Source organism: Rhea pennata, chromosome 5 (genome assembly GCF_028389875.1).
Source record: "Rhea pennata isolate bPtePen1 chromosome 5, bPtePen1.pri, whole genome shotgun sequence".
NCBI lineage: Eukaryota > Metazoa > Chordata > Aves > Rheiformes > Rheidae > Rhea > Rhea pennata.
In genome coordinates this window covers 11,168,771-11,175,598 of record NC_084667.1, presented here as the reverse complement: position 1 = coordinate 11,175,598, position 6,828 = coordinate 11,168,771, and positions in this window count along the sequence as shown.

Sequence of the window (6,828 nt, the reverse complement as noted above, 5' to 3'; positions counted from 1 at the left end):
GTGTGTCCCCTGGCCAGTATCATGAGACCATGAAAGAGCCTGTTGTAACACACTGATACAAGGGGACAGAAGTGAGATTGACTTAGATGGGTTGGAGAGCTGGCTCTGAATTTCCTGATTCTATTATGGTTAAATTCTCACCCTTAATTAAACTCTCACTTGCAGAAGCTTTAGCAATTCTTGTATCAAAGAAAAGAATGGCTTTTAAAAATTAACTGCTTGTACAGCTACCCTAGAAGTATATGCCAAAGCAGAAGACATTGCACCCTGCTCAAAACAGGGGCAAGTGTACAGCTATATGGACTGCTTTTCTTCTTCTGAGATCTCCTAGAAGATTAGACTTGGGTCTCTGTTTTAGACCTATTGCAACCTGTTGTCATATGGCTACGAGAAAATAGGCAAGAAGGTGTGTGGAAACACTCAGGTTGGGCCATTAGGACAAAACACTGCAGCCGAAACATTCCTGTTACATGAGACATTAAATGCATACAATTATTTTAGTTTGAGAGAAACTGGATCTCTTAAAAAACTGTGGAGAAGGAGTTTTTTTCATGAAATCCTAAGCACTTTCCGGCCTGTGTACTAACGTGGGATTTGGAGATTATTTCCAGCTATGGTAGCTTTCATGGCAACCTGATGGAGCGTTCACCATGTGTCCCCTACCTCACACAAAAACATGACTAGCACTTTAAGAGAGAAGGAGTTTCGCTAGTAACTTCCTAGCAATCTGCTACAGAGACAAGGTAAAAAGTTTAAGTAGGATTACTGCTTCAAGGAAAAAAAGTTTATCAAGAACTGCTCAGCCTGTCTTGTTAAAAATAGTAAAGCACTCTGAGGATGAGAAAGTTCTTTGTTGCGCAAGCTATGCACAAAGCACTCTATTTTCATGACTCTGGCTGCTGAAGTTTAGGAGCCATTGTAGTATATGGTCTGGGGAAAGTTTTCAAGCACTCATACTGGTGCTTCACGGTGCAGTAAGCGTGCTGGTTCTTAGTCACTGTGAAGTATATGCAAGCTTGGAAACAGCTCTACCAAGCAGCTTTTTCATTACGCTTTTATACCTGAAGAATTCAGAAATAATCTAACCTTGTTCCTCCCCCCCGCCACCCTAGCCTTTTCTATTTATGGAGAGAGGGAGGTTGCAAAAGAAAAGTCCTGAAAGTAATTTTTGAGCATTTTGGGAGATTGATGTTAAAATGCAAGAGATGCCATTGCTTCATTGTGCATATTGCTGGTTCCTATCCAAAGGTTTGAACAAGAAGACACCTACTTCCAACAAGAATCTAATAAAGAGCCAATGATAATTTCTTGCAGTAAGTTGTCTTCCACCTGACATGGTACATAGTACTCTAAAACATGCACAGAGTCAGACAACAAGCTGACAGGCATAACACACTGATGTCAATATTCATATTCCCCTATGTAAGTCCTTTAAATCTGGATTTCTCTTAAATGAATTGTGTTCTCTGTACCATTTATAATGGACTCTTTTCTTTCTCCATTAAAGCCTGTGTCAGCATTCTCCTTCTCTATGTTTTGCCTCAGGGCTCTTGATGTATACAAAGGCTCCTCTGTTTTCTGCTCTTAGTCACACGCTTTCACTCCTAACCTCAGTGCTATAAACTAAACATCCACCCACTATGGCTGGAGATGACCCTGTTTACGTCTGCTGTTCAAATCACGACAGCAACAGTCATGCAACTACGTTTCACGGAGACAATTAGCTTTTAATAAGTGAACAATGAGTCTTGACTTTTTATAACATTATGAGTTTTTGCAAAAATTTGAACAGAATTAAATAGCTGGAAATGGCTAATGGGATTCTGCAAAGAAATAGCTTGTTTCAATCATTTTCCTTCACCACCTTCTTAATTTACTATAGATGATTCATTGCAACAGCCCACTGTAGTATTGGGCCATCTGAACTCAGTCCGAGGCAGCAAGGAACAGATATGGTGCCTGGGGCTTACTTTAACATTTCTTAGTTTAACTGGGTACTGGTCAGAATGATAGGCCTGAAATAGGACTCTTCTGTATCCCAGCAGCGGGTAAATCACATGTAGATGTAGGATAGCAGGATCACCCATGACTGTGAAAGAAATCTCCATCTTTGGACAACTTTGCAGCCAGCGTTACTGCTAAGACCACAAAGCGGGGCTGGTTGAGAAGCTGGCTTCTTCCCATGGGGAACACGTAGGAAGTGGCACGAGCTGACAACTCATTTGGGAACATGAGAGAAAGGGGCAGGAACACTGTTAACATTTTATAATGTGGAACAGCTTGTTAATTTTCTTGTAAATAGTTGAAATAAGCTGTCAGGCTGAAGCCAGGTTTATTTCTGTACAAATAGTAGCAGGTGAAGAACACGCCAAGAGCAAGATGCAGTTCTCCATGAGGAGCAGCTGCTCTCCTGGCCAGTCTCAGGAGGTGCCACCAGAGGCAGAGCAAGCCTGGGGGAAGTGCACAGCTTGTCCCCTTGCACCCGCCTGCCCTACCTACTGGTGCCTGCTGTGCTTCTACTTTCCTTTCATAATTTGGTAAGAGTTAAAAGCAAGCAGTGCTGTGATGCAGTTTTTGACTGCGTTCCTCAAGCTTCTCCCCTGCAACCCTGCCGCTAACTTCCAACTCTGGTGCAGGCAGCTTGCCTGTGCTCTCATCCCAGCTGCCCTTCGTGCAGGAAATCCTGAGGGTCCTCAGAAGAACAGCAAACTCGCTTGCTTTTCCTGGTGCTCTCACACAAGCCACTCTGACAGGGTTACGTTGGGTTCATTTTGCCTGTCAGTGCAAGCATATCCCCTATAGTATATTTGCTAGCACATTCATTAGTCTAATTTTAAATACCACAAGTGAATGCCTTTCTACTACCTCCCTCAGGAGATTGTTATACCTCCTAATAAATCTCACTGACTAAAGGTTTTTCCCCCACCATCCATCCTAACTTCTTTCTTTTTCAATTATATTTCCATACCCTAATTATATGTCCTTGTGCCACTTTGCAAGGAGACTATACCAAAGTCATTTCTATACCTAATGCACACCAGAGCTCATTGACTTTCTTAGCAAAAACTCTTATTGACTTCAATGTATTTGTGTGCAACTTTGGGGTAAGTGCCAGGCCATCTTCTTCCATTTTTTCCCCTTTCGATCCTGGGTCATGGTTCTTGGGAGCCGATAACTGGGGAAACCAAAAAGTTCCTTGTGTTATGCCTAGGCATGAATGAACATTTGATCAGTCAGCGACTTGAAAAAGAAGATGTTATGGTGTTAGCTGTTATTCTGACCCAACATTATGTGGTCCTTATGCTTATACCTGAACTAGGTACTTTTTCTTCAGGTAGCCTCACCCACAGACACCAAACCATCCTCACTCCCACTGCAGCAATTCACTTGCCCTTTAAAAAAGAAGAACCGAAGCAGCTCTAAGGAGTTCTGAAAACCAATTAAAAAAAAAAAAAGTGTGATTGTGTAACATTAGAACAGCCCTCTTGTCCGGGCCCTGAGGGCACCGACAGCCTTCCGGTCCCTGCCCACCCCTGGGCCTCCTTCCCTGCCTAAGCCCCTGTTTCAACCCCGCCCGGACAAGTTAGAAATGGCATACCATTGCTATATCCCACTGAGCTGTGATCTTTAGTTAAAGGAAGGGGTACCTGGAGTCATTCAACTGATTTGGCACTTTAGTGGAGTGATTGCAACAGAGAAACGAGGAAGATGGGGAAGGGAATTATTCCTGGTTCTTAAGCTGACTTGTAACATAAGACACAGAATTAGAGCCAGCAAGAGGCTGGTGCTTAGCTCTCCCTTTTGACCTTGAAGTCCATAACCACGGTCTTACTCACCTGCTGCCTAATCCTGAAAGAGTTTTTTTCACATTCCAGTTCCCTAAATGCCTAAAATTGTGCCAAAGGTACTGACCAGCTCAGGAACCATCTCATGCCTGTCTTGTGAGAGCTGGCAAGCAGGTGCTCCTCTGCCTGCCTCTCTTGGGATACCAGATGGGGTGTACAGGGTTTCAGGGCATGTCACCAAACTAGGGTTCCTGAAAGATGGGAGGTGATGAGATTTTTTTTCCCTGCTGTCATCCAGTAACTCAAATGTGAGTGCTTATTCAGAGCTGCTGTTCTGCTGTCAGAAGGGATCTGAGCCTAGTCCTCTGCTCCCAGAAGAGTGCTATACATGACTCGTCTGCTCTGAATTTCTCCTACCAAAGCTGTAACACTTAGAAATTTTGGGGCCAGAGGTAAGGAGGAGAGAGTAAATATGACTCTCTCTGGTCTCAGACTAGAAAAAGCAGGAGAGGTGAATGTAAATTCCATGTTCCAGTTAAAGCTTAATATTAATTGGATTTGAGGGCGCAAGTCTTTGAATGCTTTGTGAGATGCTCAAATCCTATGAAATGTTTCACTAGACACTGTCCTCACTTTCTTAATGCCTCAGCAGCCCTCCATGATGGCTCCCTGCCAGCCTTGGGCCTCTGCTTTTAGCCATCTACCACTTAGGTTGCTTGAGGAACCATTCAGGCCCTCAGTGCAGACTGGTGGAGCTGACAGAGCAGCTGGGCGCCTAAGAGTTGGGTGTCACAGGGTTCAGGGTTAGGACGGTAACTCCGCTTTATGTCTCTACGCTTCTCCTGATTCACCATTGCGTGAAATAGGGCAGTGTGTTTCATTAGTCTCAAAATAGACACAGGGTCTATAAAAGGACATTACTTCTGTGCATTGCACTTCTTTGTCTGCGATAAGATATGATTTCTAATGTATCTTGTTTTGCAGTTGGTACATATCGAGACCACTTCCTCGTCTTGCCAACTAGTGATTAATTGGCCATATGGAAAGGTTCAACACTTTTCTGTACATTTACCAGAGGAACTAGAGGAATGTGTGCTCTGTAAAGAGTAAAAATGTCTCAAGTGGGTTTAAAAATGGGTCATCACCTGCTTGTTTTAGAACTGGTGCCCTGAAAACACATAAGGAAAAGTGCACTGCCTTTTTGGTACCACAATTTTTTAAATTCAGTGATGAACTGGGATCTCAGTGAAAAATATGGAGATTTCTGTTTCTCTCCAGGTAAACACAGCACAGACAGCTCAAGTGCAGACCTCCTTGTGCTACTCCAATGTTGTCAGCTCTCCTAAAGAATTTTCAAGATGATACGAAAAGCTCTACCTTCCCACAGCCCAGGGAAAACAATGTAAAAGGAGGCAGGCCTAGGCAGAGCCTTGTCAGACGTTGGTTTCATTAACAGTCTCTGTGCTGCCCATGACATCTTTCAGCGAGCAGAGCCACATATTAAGGGTTTGGAGGGTTAACAAGCCATTTCACACGTAGGAGCACTGAGAACACTTCAAGCAAAGCTTGGTACTGAACTCAGCTCTCTAATACACAAAGTTATGTCTTAGCTACTTGCTATATAGCCTTTTCAAAGGAAATGCCAAATTAGGACCTTCTACAAACTGTGTTGTCACCCTTTATCAAGAAAACTTCATGAAGCAATTTAACCTTGTTCCTACTTCTGCACTAGCATCTGATTTGTTAGCCCTAAGGTTGGAAATTCATGCTCTTGTAAGCAGACATTCATGGTTCATGTCTTGCAGATGACCCAAACATGGGTGTGTTTCAGCTGGCCATGATGCCTGTAACCACTAGACCACAATCTGCTCCCAGAGCCAAGAATAGCAGGGAGACTTCTGATGCTCAACTTTCAACAAAGCCGTCACACTTGCAACAAACTCTGGAGCACTGGCTATGCTAGCAAACTGACAGGGACCCTAGAAGCAGGCAAGTAGAACTGAAAATGGAAAGATGGAACAAAAAGAAAAAGGATTTTTAAAAAACTTTCCTAGTCTGTGTGGGTTTTTTGAGCCTGACTCATGATTTTTAAACTTGGGTAGGTTGTAGTGTTGCCAAACCTAATACATCTTATCCTTCATCTACTCCTGCCTCCCTCCAAAGTTTTCCTGTTTATTCAGGCCTTGATCTGTTATTTGGGATGGCCTCTAAGGATACCAACCAGTGGCAGATGGGATGGGATTTTCTGTAATATGGACATCCCCTGAAAGAATTGCACTGAAATAACAAAACAATTGCTTTGGGGGATCACCACTCTCCAGACGGTCATTGCCAGCCTAAGTTGATTTGAGCAGGGAGCCGACAAAGAAATTCTGTCAAGCCTGAGCAAGCTGTATTTCTGTTTCTCCATCTGAATCATTTCTTGACTGCTTGTTGAATGCTTGAGAGTAAGTTGGGTGCCTTCCAAAACAAATTAAAGATAGCCTCCCTGTCCCGGAGAGGTTACAGTGCAAACAGAGATTACCCACCATGTAATAACAGTATTCAGGGTGTAAGGAAAGCAACAGAGAGAGCTGATGGTACGAACTGTGTAGACGGGACCTACAGACAGATGTGAGGTCATATTTGTTGCTTGTTCATGCTATTTGCTTGTTGAAGATGTACGATGGTGCCTGGCTCCAGCTCACAGCTCTGGTGTTCCCAGAAGACAAGCTTTGGAGGATGTGCTCCATTGCCCTGGGGCCAGCTGGTGGCCTCTCCCTCCTCCAGCTTCCCCACCTGCCCTTGTGCAGAAGACATGGATCAGAAAAGAGCGTACACGGTCCCTTGTACACGGTGCTTGCTCCAAGGGCAGATGGGCAGGGACTTTTAGGCAGCTCAAGCTTGGGTTGAATCGTACCTGGACACCAGGTACAGTGAGGAGGAACCTGGGAGCACTTTAAGTCAGGGGCAGGAGGGACATAGCCCTGCACAGTTTGCTTGCCAAGGGCAGGTCCCACTGGTTCCACTATACACCTACATAATACCTTAAACTGAGCTTACT